Source organism: Pinus tabuliformis, chromosome J, assembly GCF_031772625.1.
Source record: "Pinus tabuliformis cultivar Carrire ecotype Pingquan chromosome J, CPIR1, whole genome shotgun sequence".
In the NCBI taxonomy this organism is placed as follows: Eukaryota; Viridiplantae; Streptophyta; class Pinopsida; order Pinales; family Pinaceae; genus Pinus; species Pinus tabuliformis.
This window is the reverse complement of record NC_142295.1, coordinates 1,212,629,954-1,212,648,783: the sequence shown is the minus strand read 5'-3', so window position 1 is coordinate 1,212,648,783 and position 18,830 is coordinate 1,212,629,954.

The window sequence follows — 18,830 nt, the reverse complement described above, 5'->3', positions numbered from 1 at the left end:
GTTACCAACTTGGTTACGAGGGTTGTTGCAACTCTAGTCAAGCCACTTACAACACCACACACTAAGTACAACAGTGTAATTTCTAAAAAAAGAAGTAATATATCCATAGTGGGTTGTTGCAGCTCTAGTCAAGCCACTTACAACACCACACACTAAGTACAATAGTGTAATTTCTAAAAAAAACAAGTAATATATCCATAGTCTATTCAAATCTAGAATCATTTCAAGATCCCCAATGACAATACCATAGATCATCACTCCAACAAATGCATAATTTTCTTCCAGAAATAGTATCAATTCCAGATGATTCGACCTCCTGGATTCCAGAAATGGGAGGCTTTTCTTTCTTTTCCAGTACCCAGCCATGAAATATGAAGCTTGCTCTGTATTTTCATCAATGCATAGGTTACAAATGTATCAAATTTCGATATCTAAAAAGTGTGGCTCCACTCACACAAATCGCTCTTTATTCATGACGGTAAAAAAACATGAAGGGATTGATGTAAAATCAAATTACTCAAATAAAAAATCTACTCTCCCATCTGCCTCAGACCTCCCGTAAGGAAGTCGACCCCAGTCCAGCTCTTATACCGCTTGATGAAATCAAAATTGAAGAAGAAACATAAAGCACACCCGAAACATACTCCAATCCCTCACGGAAGTTATATTTATTAAATCATTATCTCCTACATTCTTAATATTGTACAAATACTCTCACTATATAATATGAGGTGACCTAACAAATACATTATAATTGGAAATTAATTCTAACTATTTTCTACAATATCTTTCTAACCATTTCCTATGATATCTTCATAACCTTTTAATGATTTTTTCAACAATATCCATCCCTATATTTACTTAATTCTCTCCATTTTTCATCCATATGTCAAAATTTCTATAATAATTCTATATTATTATATCTTTCATCATATTATTCGTCAAACATTACAAAAAGCACTGATTTACCTTTCATGGGAAATATTCATTAAACTAGCCATTTCTCCATTCTTGCCTTTATTGTCCTTTCTCTTCAATTTCAATTTTCCTCGATATTTAGTCTTCTTCCTTGTTCTCGAACATCCTTCATATTTTATTTGCAATATAAACATTGGTTGAATTCCATATGCAAGAATCACCATCCACCAAAATACATGGGTTGCTAGCTGCTGTATCATTCAGTTCTCTATGAAGCTCCCCATACATGGTTCATCAACTACTCTTTTGTTACAAGCCTCCATTCATATACCTTATATCCCCCTTGCATCATCATCCTCATTTTCTAGCTCACCGGTAACTATGTTTTCAATGCTCCAACATCAACAAGAAGGCATCCTCTCTAATAGGGTTAGGATGATAGAGGCATTTTGAGTCAAACTAGCTCGAATATCACTATTAAAGTACACATGAAAATGCATAGTAGATAATAAAGTGTGTGATTCATTTTGTTCACAAAATATACATATAAATACATTTTGTGTGACCCTTGGTTTTCATCTTCCAAGAGATCTCTTGGACTTTATGAATATTGGCCTTCACTTGAGACTTTTCACCTTCCTCTCAAGTGAATAAGCAAAATTCACATAACCCCAAAGGATTACTTTTCCAACAAGAGCAAGTATACACCCATCTTTGATTATTCCCTTTACGATGGTTGGCTATATAAGTGTTGACGGTGCTGGACCCACCAACATTTCAGGGGATCTCCCCGGCAAGAAGTCCCAATTAGACCTCAGACCATTTGGTGTAGGAGTCCCAACAATGGGTCGTATGGTAATGCCTTCATTGCGATTTCACACAAAGGCAAGTAAGATAACTCTGTTGGTAGCAAGGGTGTGACTTATGCAATGAGCCAAGGAAGGTGCATGAGAGGTTCTAACACATGGGGGTTGAGATGAGTGCACCCCTTGCAAACATGTGATAGCATGGAGTTAAAAAGGGAACACATGAGCAAAGATGTGTCACAACATGGAAGGAAAGTCAGCTAGCAATCCAAAGTGATTGTTAAACCAACAAAACACTTCAAAAAGATTCATAAATGCATACACAAAAAGCTATACATGCATGTGTAAGAAAACAGATACATATATCATTTAGAGTAAACTAGATAGCATAGAATACAATACAACATATGCATGAAATGTGTTGGATCTAGTTATATTAAGAAGTGTAAGTTCCAGTCATACAATACTTCCATATCCAACCACTAGTTCTGATAGCGGAACGTTACAGCCACAACTGCTTTCTATTCCAAAGAGATGTACTAGCTATGCATAGTGGAGAAGCAGAGGCTCGTTACAATACTATCCAAGCTCTCTCCAAGATAGTATTATCGGAAGCTTGGCTGACCAAAAACATCTACAATGAGTTATGAGGGACTATTTATAGCAAAGGGTGGGGTGACCCTTGACATTCCCCTTTGTGATAGTTCATCTACCCTCATGACTCTTCATCTACTCTATGACTGTTACATCCAACTATCGACACTTGAACTTACACTTGACAAGACGTTACATTACAATGCACATGTACCCATGTGAGACAAAATGGCTTGAGCAAGCCATGCTAGACATCACTATGACTTAGACAACTATTGGAAGACCAACTCTTCGACATCTTCATTATGGTTGACAGTAGTGAACTGATGCCAAGACTGGTAGTTTGTGATAGTGTATGTGTGCTCCAAGGTGACATCTTTTAGGAACCTAACTCTTGCCTCCATAGCATCCGGGTACACTACTCGGGCTACTCTATCCAACTCATTTGAAATCATGTGCATCATTGTCTTCAATGCGGTCAGACTAGCAACATACTTGTGCATGATGTCTTCACTGATGGGCAAGTCTAGGCTGGTGACAATGTGCATCAACTTGTCAAAGTACAAGTCAAGCTCTATTCAAACCTGTGCCTTTGTCTTCGCCTGGTGAGAGTTTCAATAGATGGGATCACATGTGCGTGCACCACAACATTCATACTCTTGAATACACATGCCTGGGAAGCCTTTATACTAGTGGTGAGATACGAGAGTTCTTCATAGTTCCAGATCTGACTTTAGATATGTGCCTTCAGCTCAATCTCTTTGGGCTTCATCATCTTAGGAAATTGAAATAGGGCTCCCTTGTATCTCATCATTCATGTTTGCATGTAGTCAACAGCAACATGCATGTTCACCAAGATATGTGCTCTTATAACACATCGCTTCTGCCATCCGTTGAGATGGACGATTGTCTTGTGCATGGTACCAAACTTTGAATATAATGCCTGCATGACTATGTCAAGGGACAACACTTCATCTAGTATTTCCTTCTTCAATTCTTCTCAGGTGGATGTTGTAACCAAATCTCCTCCTTTCTTGGTCGTCTATAGTTCCTTAGTCATTTTTTCATTCTCAGCCATCAGAAGCCAATGCTTGATCTAGTGGCCTTGGCATATGCTCTGGTAGCATCGGCCAAGGCTATTGGATGTTTGTGCACGTCAAACATGATCACTCATTCCTCAACTTGCGTAGGAGATGTATGATCATCCAGAGTTGAAATTCTGCGAGATTGCACAACTCTATGTTGAGACTCGTCAAATGAGATGTTGTGCATCTCTCCTTCCGGCTGATCTCCAAGGATCTTAGTGCCTCCTTGGTCACTTGAGACTTGCTCATCTTCTGGATGCGGTGAAGCAGGTAAGTCAACCTCTTGGTGATGAGGCATGAGGTCAATTTCTTGTTCCAATTCCTATTGCTCCATATATGTATCCAACTGTTGAAGTGATTCCTCTATCTCACGAGTGAAGTCTCGCTCCTACGATGGTTCACCCTGTGTGCCTGATGCCAACTGTTCTGATGAGTCCACTACATTTATGAGCGTTGTTTCATGTGTCTGCAAATGTTGCACCCCCTGTTGTACCTGTTGTTGTTGTGCTTCCCTCTGCTATTTGTGCAGCTCTTGTTCCTTCCGAAGTTGCTCCTTTAACTCATGAAAATCCTTCTTCATCTCTTCCATCCTTCATTTCTCCCTCTGCCTTTGCATGATTCTCTTATCAAGTTGTTGCCTCTTCGCCTCTATATCCATAGTTGCTTTCTCTACAAGTGGATCTGCTAAGAACTTGCAGCTTTTCTCTTCCTCCATGTGATTGAGAATCTTCCTCTTTCCCTTGTCGTGCACTGGTATGTTTACCTCTACCATTATTTTTGGTTCTAGTGCTCTCTAGGACTCTACTTCACATTGCTTCGCTAACCACTCCATAGCGAAGCCGACCTGTTCATTGGGTCTGGAGAAACTATAGAAATATCTCCTTGGGTCCTCCTCTTCCCAATGAAATTCCCCATGGATCCAGTTGAACTATACTCTCACACAGTGATCTTTCACAAGACAATGTGGGTCATACAGATTGTAACTGTAGGTTTTAATCCCATACAGAAACTACTTGCATACGAATTCCAAAACACAGACAATAAACAATGTGAGAGCATAACACATATACACAGAGATTTCCCCCTGGATCCCAAAACTGGGACTACCAGCTTGATTCTTCATTATGTTACTTTCAATGTTACACTACATATATATACATGCCAAAGCATCCAATACCATGGACCAAAAACCATCGCGCCTAAAACCATGTGTGAAAGCCATGCACAAAACCATAGGTAGGTATGCCCACCTAATATAGTGTCCAAAACAAAAATTTCCCAGTGCACTACCCCGGACCCCATAGAGGGGGGCTAAAGAATGAACAAGATGTTGATGGAAAGGGCAAGAAGCATGCTTAGTGGTGCCAGGTTATGACAAGAATTATGGGCAGAGGCAGTGGAGACTACATGTTACTTGGTCAACAAATCACCTTGATCAGCATTGGAGGATAAGACTCCACAAGTGGTATGGACTGGTAAGAAACACTCTCTTTCACATCTGAGGGTATTTGGATGTAATTCATATGTACATGTTCCAAAGGAGAAAAGAGAAAAGTTGGATAGTAAATCTGAAAAGTGCATCTTTATTAGGTATAAGGATGGTTTAAAGGGTTATAAGCTTTGGAACCGAGTAACAAGGAAGGTTGTGTACAACCGATATGTGGTGTTCAGAGAGGTGAAAGATGCTATTAAACATGAAGTCCAACCAAAGGAAGCTGAAAAGATAGAGTTTGAGCTTGAGGAGGAAGAATCAAACTCTACAGTAGAAGAGGAATCAGAAGATGAAGAGCCACAAACTCTAGTTGTGAGAAGATCAATTCGAGAAAGAAGGCAACCAGAAAGGTATAGTCCATCTGCTTTCTGTTCAAATGTTTCTTTATCTATTACTGATGATGATCCCATAACTGTGAAGGAAGCAGTAGATTCAGAGGATGAAAACTCTGGAAAGAGGCCATGGTTGATGAAATGGCATCTTTGCACAAAACTGAGGCTTGGGATATGGTGGAGTTGCCGGTTGGAAGGAAACCCATTGGTAGCAAATGGGTGTTCAAGAAGAAGACAAATTCAGAATGAAAGGTCAAGAAATACAAAGCTCGATTGGTAGAAAAAGGTCTTCTACCAATCAAGCTTTGTATTTCTCCACCTTTCGTTTTGCATTTGTCTTCTTCTTGAACACCCATTTGCTGCTAATGGGTTTCCTTCCAACCGACAACTCCACCATATCCCAAGTCTCATTTTTGTGCAAAGATGACATTTCATCAACCATGGCCTCTTTCCAAAGTTTGCAACCTCTGAATCTACTGCTTCCTTCACAGTTATGGGATCATCATCAGTAATAGATAAAGAAACATTTGAACAAAAAGCAGATGGACTATACCTTTCTCGTTGCCTTCTTTCCCAAACTGATCTTCTCACAACTGGAGTTTGTGGCTCTTCATCTTCTGATTCCTCTTCTACTATACAGTCTGATTCTGCCTCCTTAAGCTCAAACTCTATCTTCTCAAGTTCCTTTTGATCTGAATTGGATCCATAAAGAATAATCAAAAGAACCATGGTTGTACTAGGTTGGGATAGACTTCAAAGAATTGAGAGAAGTGATCAAAAACACCTCTAAACCAGTGGCAGTTGGCAGCCAGCATGGAACGACAAGGACCTCTGTCAAAGCGTGCTAACCGAGACCCATGGAGACTACGCGGGAGGCGAAATTATCCCTTGGGAAGCTCGGATCAGGAAACAGAGGGAGTTTGGAAAGGAGGGGCCCCGAGCGCTCGGTCGCATGGGAGCTGGGAAAACCGTGGAGAAAAAGGCTAAAGGATAAGGCAGGACTCGCGCTCTAAAAACCGACGGTATTCATCAGGGAATCCTTGGGTGGTAAGCATATTTGGTGAAAACGGAGCGATTCCACCCAGTGCCTGACAAGTGGCAAGCGGAGGAGAGAGAAAACCGCCACTCATCGTGTGCTAACAGTCGAGCAAGTCAATCAGGTGAAATGAGAGGATGGCGTTGGATCTGGGGGATTCAGATCTAACGGTTGACATCGCGCTTGACGGTAAGACTGGATTTAACGAGGGATTAAGCTGTTATCTAAAATAATTTGAGGTCCAATTTGACCGCTAAGGTGGCAGATGACTCATTCCATGACATAACTGAAGAACCGAACTGACAAAGCAAGCTGGCACAGTTCGCAAGAGGACAAGTGGCTGCTCCCTGTGAGTTTGATGATGACGCAAGACAGGAAACTCCAAGCGAAGCTGTAGCAGGCGATCCGACAAAATTGGAAGAGGAATAGAACAGCCATGAGCTCGAGTGGCTTTAAAGCCATGCACATACTAGCAGAACAAACACGGCAATGAACAAAGAAAGTAGACAAAGAGAGAAAAAAGCAGTGAGAAGACAGAGGGCCGAGCTGAGCAAAGGCAGCGTCGAGCACCAGAGGGCTTGAGAAATCTGAGCCATCCTTGAAGGGGATCTGTCAGGACTGAGCATCACATTGGGCTCCTTCCATTGTAGACCCGAGAGGTCAAAAAGCTGGTAAGGCCAAGAGTTTGTGTACTCTAGTGGCTTAGGGAATCCAAGAACCACCCTGCCAAGCTATCTTGTGACAGGAGACTCATATTGAGCTCCTTCTTTGTAATTCTCTGCTTTAAGACACAATAAAAGAAGGCCACCATTGAAAGTTGGACTAGAGATGTAGCCCTAGAGGATAGGGTGAACTCCTTATTGATTTCTTGTGTTCTTATATTTTCTTACTGTGTTTTTTTGTTGTGTTTCATTTCAAGTGTCTATGTATTTGCAATCTGATCGATCCATTGCTTAAATAACCTAGACAGACACCAACGCATGAGTCTGTAATACCTCCATTTAATAATTCTTAACTGAGATCACTCATAGGGTGATTAACAGATCAATTGGTATCAGAGCTTTAGGCTGTAAGGTTAGAAAAGCTTGTGTTGGTTTAGCTGTTGAATGCTCACTAGATCAAAGCTCAAATTAGGAGAAGGAGAGTTGGTCGAAACTAATCCTAAGATTGGTAGAGTCTATCCTCGGAAGACCATGTCAGAGGAAGGTTTTTTGGGGCTATACCCTCAATTCATAGAAAGTTCCCTAGCTATAAAGTCTATGGTAGAATAGATGTATAGGGACTTTAGAAAGCATAAGGATGAAGATTCATCAGGTTCTAAACAAGACAAAGAAGAAGATGAGTCTCATTCCCATGACCACTCGAAAGGGAAAGGGAAAGAGGAAAGCCTTCTCACACCTCCTAATAGCCCTGTGCATAATAAGAAAGCATCTTTGATCAAGCTAGATGTTAAATTTGACTTTCCTATATATGATGGAGAGCTAAATGCTGAAAAGTTGGACAATTGGATTAGACAAATTGATATGTATTGCAGAGTGCAGAACATCGACTCAGACAAGAGAATAATTTAGCTGGCAAGCCTATGCCTAGGAGGTAGTGCCTTGGTTTGGTGGGAAGGCAGGACCCAAGCTGACATGAAAAGACATGGTAAGACTATCTCTATCTGGAGTGAATTTCTTTCTGCCATTAAGAAGAAATTCTATCCATTGGCCTACATGCAACAAGCCATGATGAGTTGGCAAACTCTTTGGCAGTTGAAAGGGCAAAGTGTACAGGGGTACACTCAAGAATTTATAAAGAGAGCATTGATTCTAGGGATCTCATTAGACTCACCAGAGACTCTTTTGAAGTACATTGGTGGTCTACATAGCTACATGAGGCATACCATCCTCATGTTTAATCCCACTAGTATAGATGAGGTATCTGTACAAGCTACTTATCTAGAGGCTAGAGGAAAGAATGGAAATCCAGAAGTTGGGGGACCATCCCAACCCACTGCAAGCAAGAGCAAGGAGAAAGGAAAGCAGAAGTGGAAAGCAAGGAAGGCTAACACTACACAGAAAAGCAAAGCTTCATGCACTCACTGTAAAAAGGATGGGCATGATGATGAGCACTGTTGGATTCTGCATCGAGAGCTGAGACCTAAGAAGTCCGAGGGCAAGAAGAAGAAGATTGCTGCAGCTATTCAAAAATATTTGGGGTCAGACTCGGGATATGAAAAAACCATTGCAGCCACAGGTATAAAAGGTAAGAATTATAAAGCATCTACTAGTAATTATGCTCAATCTAATATTGATGAAGAACATGAGAGAAAAAGACATGAGCTTTTCCATATTCGAGTTGTTTCCAAACATCAAAAGATTGATACTTTGTTTGATAGTGGCTCACAAGTAAATTTTATTTCTGAAGCAAGTGTAAAGAAATTGGGATTAGCAACTACACCTCACAAGAAACCATACCCATTAGGATGGTTGAATGATAAAGCACAACTACAAGTGACTAGACAGTGCAAACTCAAGTTTTCTTTTGGGTCAGCATTTGTAGATGAGGTCGAGTTAGACATAATTCCTTTGGATATATGTGGAATTGTTTTAGGGAGTCCTTACTTGTATGATAGAAAAGATATTTTCTATAGAGCTGAGAACAAGTATCTACTTATTAAACATGGAATCAAATACTTTGTAAGAGCTCATAAGTTCAAGAATAATTATACTCTCATAAACTCAGGGCAGATGAAAAGAATGATAAATTCTTACAAACAATTCTTACTAATGGTTGTAAAGGAAAATAAACCTGATAAAACCAATATATTTGAGGGCTGTAATGATAAGCAGAGATGATATAGAAAAGATTGTTTCAGAGTACGATGTCCTGTTCCAAGAACCTAAAGGTCTGCCACCCAAAAAGGAAATAGTACATGATATTATTTTGCAACAAGATGTCCCATTGCCTAACATTGGGATGTATAGGTTGTCTACTTTAGAGAATGCTGAAATCAAGAAGCAGGTGCAGGAGTTGCTTGAGAAGGGGTTCATCAGGCTTAGCACATCACCATGTGGGTCACCAATCATTTTGGTGAGAAATAAAGATGGCTCGTGGAGAATGTGCATTGATTACCGAGCACTGAATAAGATAACAATAAAAAATTGTTATCCCCTTCCTCGCATAGATGATCTTTTAGATCAATTGAAGAAAGCTATTTATTTCACCAAGTTGGACTTGCACAGTGGATACCATCAGGTCAGAGTTGCAGAGCAAGATGCATGGAAGATTGCTTTCAAAACAAAGTAGGGATTGTATGAGTGGCTGGTTATGCCTTTTGGCTTAACCAATACCCTTGCTACTTTCATGAGATTAATGAATGATGTACTCAGGCCTTTTCTTGATGATTTTGTTATTGTGTATCTGGATGACACTCTGATTTTTAGTAAAACGTGGGATGAACACTTAAAGCATGTTAAGTAGATATTAGATGTTTTGAAAAGAGAAAAAATTTATGTTAAACTCTCCAAACGTGAATTTGACAAAACATCTCTAAATTATTTGGGTCATATAGTAGGGGGTGGTGAATCGAAAATAGATCCCTCTAAAGTGGCAGTCACTGTAAACTGGCCTAAACCCAAGTCTGCTATAGAAGTGAGAAGCTTCTTAGGAGCAGCACAATACTAGAGGAATTTCATCTCTAACTTTTCCTCAATTGCAGCTCCCTTGCATGCTTTGACAAGATTGAACAAGGTGTTTCAGTGGGGAGGAAAACATCAGAAAGCCTTCGACACCTTGAAAGAAAAGATTAGTACAACACATGTACTAGCACTGCCTGATCTACAAAGACCATTTGAGATCCAAATGGATGACAGTGACTATGCCATGGGAGCAGTGTTGACACAGCACAGTAAACCCATATGTTATCATTCTGAGACTTTTAATTATGCAATAGTTAACTATCCTACATGTGATAAAGAATTGTATGCATTAGTTCAGAGTGTGAAAAAGTGGAAACATTACTTAATGGGCAAAGAGACAGTAATACATACTAATCATCAACCACTTCAATATCTACACTCCCAAACTAAATTGCAGCAATCAAGGCACTACAGATGGATGGATTTTCTACAACAGTATCATTTAGTCATCAGATATAAAAAGGGCATACATAACAAAGTTGTAGACATGTTATCTAGACCCATTATAAATGCATCTACTATACTTAAGCATAATTTTGTACTACATGAAAGCTACATTGAACAATATGCTCAATATATAGACTTTAAAGATGTATATGCAACTTTGAGTCAAGGCAAAAGGATAGAAGAATTTGATTATCATTTGAAGGACCGACTCTTATATCATTGTGGGAAACTTTGCATTCCACAAATAGAGAGAGTAAAGATAATGAGAGAGGCACACACTTCTTTGATATCAGGTCAATTTGGGGTAAGTAAAACAGTTGCATAGCTACAAAGGTTTTGTTATTGGCCAAAAATGAGTGAGACAGTTTCTAGATATGTAAGAGGGTGTACTGTGTGTGCTAAAAGCAAGCCTAGTAATAGAAAACTAGGCTTGTACACTCCATTACCAGTTCCTTCTCACGCTTGGGAAAGTGTTTCCATGGATTTTTTTGGAGGACTACCTAAGTCTAGAAAAAGTCATGATTATCTGTATGTAGTTGTGGATAGGTTTAGAAAAATGTGCATTTTGATACCTTGTAATAAGTAGATTACATCTGAACAAACTACAAAACTATTCTTTGAACATGTATGGGTTCATTTTGGGTTACCCACTTCTATTATATCTAATCGAGACACCTGATTTGTGGGGAAGTTTTGGTCAAGTCTGTGGGAATTGATGGACACCCAACTGAAGAAAAGCACAACTTTTCATCCACAAACTGATGGCCAGACAAAAGTAGTTAATAGGATAGTGATCCAGCTACTCAGAAGATATTACAGCAAACATCTTAAGCTTTGGGATGAACACTTGTGTTATGTGTAGCATGATTAAAATAGAGCAAAACATTCTTCTACACAGAGATCTCCTTTTGAAACCTGTTTTAGTTTCACACCAAGGTCTTCTTCGGATTTTGTCTCTGGTAAAGATACCACCATTGATGGACACAGTGATGTGTACAAGGCAACTAGGTTCATTGAACAAATCCAAGAGATCCACCAGGAAGTACGGGAACAACTGGAAAAGAGCCAAGCCAAATACAAGGCAAGGCATGACAAGCATCGGGTGGAGCATAGTTTCCAAGTTGGTGACCAGGTCTGGCTGTACATTAGCAAGGGCAGGATGCAAGGTGAATGTAAAAAGCTAAAGCCTATCAGGTATGGACCCTTCAAGATAATTGAGAGGATTGGAAAAAATGCTTTTCGCCTTGATCTACCAGCTTACATGCACATCTACTCAATCGTAAATGCAGATTTCTTGAGGTTGTTTAAACCTTCAATGATTGAGGATCCTGAAGAGCAAAGTCAATTGCCTTCTATTGATGACCTGTTACCTAAATATCTGAATGAACTGCAGGAAGACACAATCTTGGATAGGAAGGTGAGGACAACATGTAGAGAAGATGTTGAGTACCTCAGAATTAGGCTCAAAGGTTCGAAGCTGAGCAGTGCAAAATGGATTGAGATTGGACAAGTGAGACAACAGTACCCTCACTTAGTCGATGCTTGAAAAACAAACTTTTGGTGGTCCAAAAGATTTTTAGTGGGAAGGCCATGATCCAAATTGGATCCATAAAGAATAATCAAAATAACCATGGTTGTACCAGGTTGGGACAGACTTCAAACAATTGAGAGTAGCGATAAAGAAAACCTCTAAACCAGTGGTAGTTGGCAGCCAGCATGGAACGACGAGGACCTCGGTCAAAGCGTGCTAATCGAGGCCCACAGAGACTACGCAGGAGGTCAAATTAGCCCCTGTGAAGCCCGGATCGAGAAATAGAGGAAGTTTTTGATGCACAATTTTTAATTGCGCATCGCTGGGCAAAAATCTTCGAAAAGGAGGGGCCCCGAGCGCTCAATTGCATGGGAACTAGGAAAACCGTGGAGAAAAAGCCGAAAGGCTAAGGCGGGATCCGCGCTCTAAAAACTGGCGGTATTCATTGGGGTATCCTTGGGTGGTAAGAAGATTTGGTGAAAACAGAGTGATTCCACTTAGCGCTCGATGCATGGCAAGCGAAGGAGAGAGGAAACCACCCCTCATCGCGTGCTAAAGTTCGAGCAAGTCAACCGCGCGAAATGAGCAGATGGCGTTAGATCTAGGGGATTCAGATCTAATGGTTGATATCGCGCCCGACGGTAAGACTGAATTTAACGAGGGATTAAGCCACGATCTAAAATAATTTGAGGTCCAATTTGACCGCCAAGGTGGAAAATGACTCATTCCATGACGTAACTAAAGAACCAAACCGATGAAGCAAGCTGGCACAGTTCACAGGAGGACAAGTGGCCACTCCCTGTGAGTCTAATGACGATGCAAGACATGCAACTCCAAGCGAAGTTGTAGCAGGTGATCCGATGGAGTTGGAAGAGGAATTGAACAACCATGAGCTCGAGTGGCTTTAAAGCCATGCACAGACCAGTAGAAAAAAATGGCAGAAGAACAGAGAAAGTAGACAGAGAGAGAAAAAAGTAGTGAGAAGACAGAGGGCCGAGCTGACCAAAGGCAGCATCGAGCACCAGAAGGCTTGAGAAATATGAGCCATCCCTGAAGGGGATCTGTCAGGGCCGAGCACCACATTGGGCTCCTTCCATTGTAGACCCGAGAGGTCAAAAAGCTGGTAAGGCCAAGAGTCTGTGTACTCTAGTGGCTTGGGGAATCCAAGAACCACCCTGCCAAGCTATCCTGTGACAGGAGACTCATATTGAGCTCCTTCTTTGTAATTCTCCACTTTAAGACACAATAAAAGAAGGCCACCACTAAAAGCTGGACCAAAGATGTAGCCCTAGAGGATAGGGTGAACTCCTTATTAATTTCTTGTGTTCTTATATTTGCTTACTATGTTTCTCTATTGTCTTTCATTTCAAGTGTCTATGTATTTGCAATCTGATCAATCTGTTGCTTAAATAACCTAGACACACACCAACGCATGAGTCTGTAATACCTCCATTTAATAATTCTTAACTGAGATCACTCATAGGGTGATTAATAGATCACCTTTGGTTGGACTTCATGTTTAATAGCATCTTTCACCTCTCTGAACACTACATCTCGGTTGTACACAACCTTCCTTGTTACTGGGTTCCAAAGCTTGTAACCCTTTAAACCATCCTTATACCTAATAGAGATGCACTTTTCAGATTTACTATCCAACTTTGCTCTTTTCTCCTTTGGAACATGTACATATGCATCACATCCAAATACCCTCATATGTGAAAGAGAGGGTTTCTTACCAGTCCATACCACTTCTGGAGTCTTATCCTCCAACGCTAATGAAGGTGATTTATTGACTAGGTAACATGTAGTCTCCACTGCCTCTGCCCATAATTCTTGTCATAACCTGGCACCACTGAGCATGCTTCTTTCCCTTTCCATCAACATCTTGTTCATTGTTTCTACAACTCCATTTTTCTCAGGTGTGTATGGAGTAGTCTTCTACCATGCTATACCACACTTCTTACATAATTTTTTCAAATTCCTTCTTACAAAACTCTCCACCATTATCTATCATCAACACCTTTATCTTCTTCTCTATCTGGTTTTCCACTAGAGCCTTCAATTCTTTAAACTTGTCAAAGACTTCAGATTTATTCTTAAGGAAATATATCCATGTATTCCTTGAGAAGCATCTATAAATGATACATAGTACATAGACTTACCCAGTGAGGGAACCTTCATGGGTCCAAACACATCACTGTGCACACACTCTAATATTTGTTTCGCCCTCTTACCACCAGAGGGGAAACTCATCCGATTCTGCTTTCCATATACACAATTTTCACAAAAATCAAAATCCAGAGAGCTATTAGTCATACCTTCTACCATACCTTTACCATGAAGTATTCAAAGGCCCTTCTCTCCAATATGTCCAAGCCTTTGATGCCATAACATGGTCTCTTCTCTAGAGACCACTAGGTTTTCTGCTCCACTTTCAGGAACCACAGAACTGTTGCACCCATCAACAATAGTGCTACCTTATAGCTGGTACAGAGTTCCAATCTGAACTCCCCGCATCAATACTAGTGTTCCCTGAACCATCTTGCAGGTATCCTTCTCGAACATTGTCTTTACACCTCCATCATTGATCTTACTTACAGAAGTCAAATTTTAGGCCGATGCAGTAATCTTCAAAACACCCTAAAGTGTTCTAATTCTTCCACCTTGCAAATTCAACTTAAATTTTCCATGACCAATGATTTTAGCCTTCCTGTCATCCCCCAAGAAGACATCACCACATCATATTTCTCATACTTGAAGAACCATTCTCTATGGGTAATGAGGTGAAGGGATGCACTTGAGTCAATCAACCATGCCTCTGTTGGGTTATCTTACATTCTTTCCATGACTACTTAACCTAGTTAACCGGGGGGTTAGAGGGGGGGCAGAGCCCCCCATTTTCTGTGCCGATTACACAATGGTAGGTTCACAGGGGATTTGAGGGGATGGGTAGCCCCCCTCTACGGTATCTGAGGCAACGCCTCGAGGAAAAAAAATTGGACCCTATATTAGGTTGGACAGACCTACCTATGGTTTTGTGCATGGTTTTAGATGTGATGGTTTTCGATCCATGGTATTGGATGCTTCAACATTTATAAATATGTATTTTAACATTCAAAGGAACATAATGAAAAATCAATCTGTTAGTCCCGGTTTTGGGATCCAGGGGAAAATCTTTGTGTGTATGTGTTTTATGAGTTATGTTCTTGCATTGTTTATTTTCTGTGTTTTAGAATTCATATGCAGGTAATTTTTGTACGGGGTTAAAACCTATAGCCTCAGGATCTACATGTGTACTTGAAGAAGCCAAGTACACATCCCCACATTCATCTGAGGTGGTTTTTGCTTTTGCAGAAGAAACATCATCAAATCCCTTTCCTTTGTCAGGAACTTTATATTTACAGTCCATTTTGTAGTGCCCTTCCTTTCCACATTTCCAACACACCTTTACAGGTTTTCCTAGAGATTTAGATATCCTTCTAGATTTAGATCTCTCACTTGATGATTTATTTTTGTTTCTGTTATGGGATCGTCCTCGTACAGACAAGGCATCACCATTCTGGCTCTCCATATTTTTCTACCTCATCTTCTCCATCAACAAGGATGAGACTATCTCATCAAACTGCAAGGCAGTTGCATTGCTACCTATTGCAATAACCAGACTATCCCACGAATCTGGTAGAGAACATAAAAAATTGATGCATTTATCTTCATCTGAAATTTTACTATCAAAAGATAATCACTGACTTACCACAGTATTAAATGCATTCAGATGCTCTGTCACTAAGTCCTTGTCTTTCATCCTCAGGTTATACAACTTTTTTTGTAGGAACAGTTTATTCACCAGAGACTTAGATTGGTACAAAGTCCCTAACTTGTCCCACAAAGCCTTCATTGTAGCTTCCCCTGATACATTCAACAATACTGAATCTTAGACACACAATCGTATTGTGCTCTTTTCCTTCTGATCCAACTTCTTCCATTCTTCATCGGACACTCCCGTTAGTTTAGTACCCAGATCTACTGCAATCCACTAATATTTATCAGCCAACAGATCCTCCATCTTGAGTTTCCACAACTCAAAACTCTGATCATTAAATTTCTCGATCTCTGTCTTCCCTCTGCTCGCCATCTTATTTCACCACCATAATTGATCCCACAAATTTCCCACTAAACAGGGCCTACCACAGGCCCGAGCGAAACCCCTTAGCAACAAAGGTGTCCCCTTGAAGCCAAAATAACTCTGATACCAAATGTAGGTTTTAACCCCGTACAGAAATTACCTGCATACGAATTCTAAAACACATAAAATAAACAATGCGAGAGCATAACACATAAAACTCATATACACAGAGATTTTCCCCTGGATCCCAAAACTGGGACTACCAGCTTGATTTTTCATTATGTTCCTTTCAATGTTACAATACATATATATACATGCTGAAGCATCCAATAACATGGACTGAAAACCATTTCTCCCAAAACCATGTGTGAAAACCATGAAAAAAACCATAGGTAGGTCCACCCACCTAATATAGGGTCCAAAAAAAAATTTCTCGGGGCGCTGCCCTGGACATCTGCGTGCTTGAAACTTCGGATCTCGTATAACCCAATCCGTAATGGAAGAGCGGGCCAAGGTTCCTTCTTCTTCCAGTGCAGTCTAGCTATAAATCTTGTCGAAATGTGATATGATACTTCCTGCATGACGACTATGTCCAGGGAAAACTTTGGTAGAACATGTGGAGGTTTCTCTACACTAAAATTCGTATGAAGTTGTTGGACGGTGAGGCATACCAATCATCAATGTCTATCATTTCCTCCATTTTTGCCTTGGACATGTAGGGTGGATCCTATTCGAATATCATCTTGTAGACTGGGGTGACAAAATGATCGGACAATCATGTGATAACTCCTCTGAAGCTGCATTCAGACAACAACTTACAATAAGTGTTCTTTGCAGTCTCCGTCGGTGACCATGTCCACTTCAAGCCCGAGAATTCCTGTTGGGTACAGACTGCATCCAAGATATAGGCGAGCATGTAGATTTCTACTTGCATACCTTTGGGCGACTATCAAGCCCTTGCTACCTCTTCCTTCAATTGATGAGCCAACATGTCGGACTAGTTAAATGGTTTCCCTTCTCTAGCTAGTTGGTCCAGCGCGATCACCTAACTCTATGGGAAGGTTTCCATGCTTTCTTGCCCATACAGTCGACATGCGAGTAATGTCTCTAGAGTTGGAATTGTTGATAGGTAAGCTAAAGGGAATCTCCATGATAGTCAACGGCTCCAACATCTGATACATCTCATCAGAATCACCTACCTTGAAGGTTGTAATATTTGTCCCGTTGACACTACTTAAGGTCATTGTCTTAGGATCAGTGTGTGAGATGATCTCGTGTAACATGTCTGTGCATGGAAACACGGGGTATCTACATGCAATCCGGTACAAGTCATACTTGTGAATATTCACGTATACCTGGTGGTCTTAGAGGTATCCCCAAAATGTGCCTGTAAATGCATCATTGATCTCTTGCCATTTCAGTTAGATGTCCTTGTCTAGAATCAACTTGGTATCTTTATAGATTGGTAGACTTGAGGAAACTCGCTCAACTGTTGCTCCAGTTGCACTTCTGCCAATGTCCTTTGATCCTACTCTCTTGGAGGCCATTGATACTCTACTGCTAAGAGGCAGATGAACCCCTGAAATATCTAGAGACAAAGCACAATGTGTGGAAATAAATCTGTCAGTGAAAACCAAACAAAATTGGAGGAATGACATAACATATACCTGGGGATTGATAGAAAAATATTACGCAATTTCTTCTGGGAGGCTGGGTGAGTGGCTGCCAGAACTGCACAAAATATAGTTTAGGGTTTCCATGGGGCAAGATTATGTAGGTTTTAACACCGTATAGAAATTACCTACTTACGAATTCTAAAACACAGAAAATAAAAAATGCGAGCGAATAACACATAAAACACATATACACAGAGATTTTCCCCTGGATCCCAAAACCAAGACTACAAGCTTGATTTTTCATTATTTTCCTTTCAATGTTACAATACATATTTATACATGCCGAAGCATCCAATACCATGGACCGAAAACCATCGCATCCAACACCATGGACCGAAAACCATCGCGTCCAAAACCATGTGCAAAAATAATGCACAAAGCCATAGGTAGGTCCACCCAACCTAATAAAGGGTCCAAAAACAAAATTTTCCAAGGTGTTTCCCTGGACACCATAGAGGGGGGTTACCTACACCACTCAAACCCCCTGTGACCCCCCCGCTACGCAATCAGTGCAACAAAGGGGGGGCTCTGCCCCCCCTCTAACCCCCCAGTTAACTACGTGGGCTAGTCATGGTGTCATGCGGAAAGAGTCAATTTTGCGGACAAAACTGACCTCCCTAGAAACTAAGGCTTTTCTAGTGACAAACAAAACAATCAAGCACTATCTTTCCCTAAATATGCATTTAAAATAAAAGCAACCAGGTGTTTAAGGCTTACCTTTAGTCCAATGTTGTTTGTAGCGGCCAAGCCTCTTTGATCCAGATGAGCTCCTCTCCTTGAAGCCTGCATACACAAACAAGCAAACGATTACATAGCACCTAAATAACTCATATAATAAAACATATTCATCATAAAGTCCAAGGAGTTTATGAAACAAATTATATATAACAACTTGTTGAGAAAAATGAACTTAATTGTATTAATTGGAAACAAAAGAAACCTTACAACCAACGCCTTGGTGTTGTGCAGGTCCCTCCCAGGGTCCAGCAAGAGTTCTCCTCTACTTTGATCAGCTCACCCACTTCCAAATGAAGCTAAGAAAGGAATGTGATCTCTCCTCTCAAGCTCTATAAGGGAGTCCTAATTTCAGCAGCATCTACCCTTAGG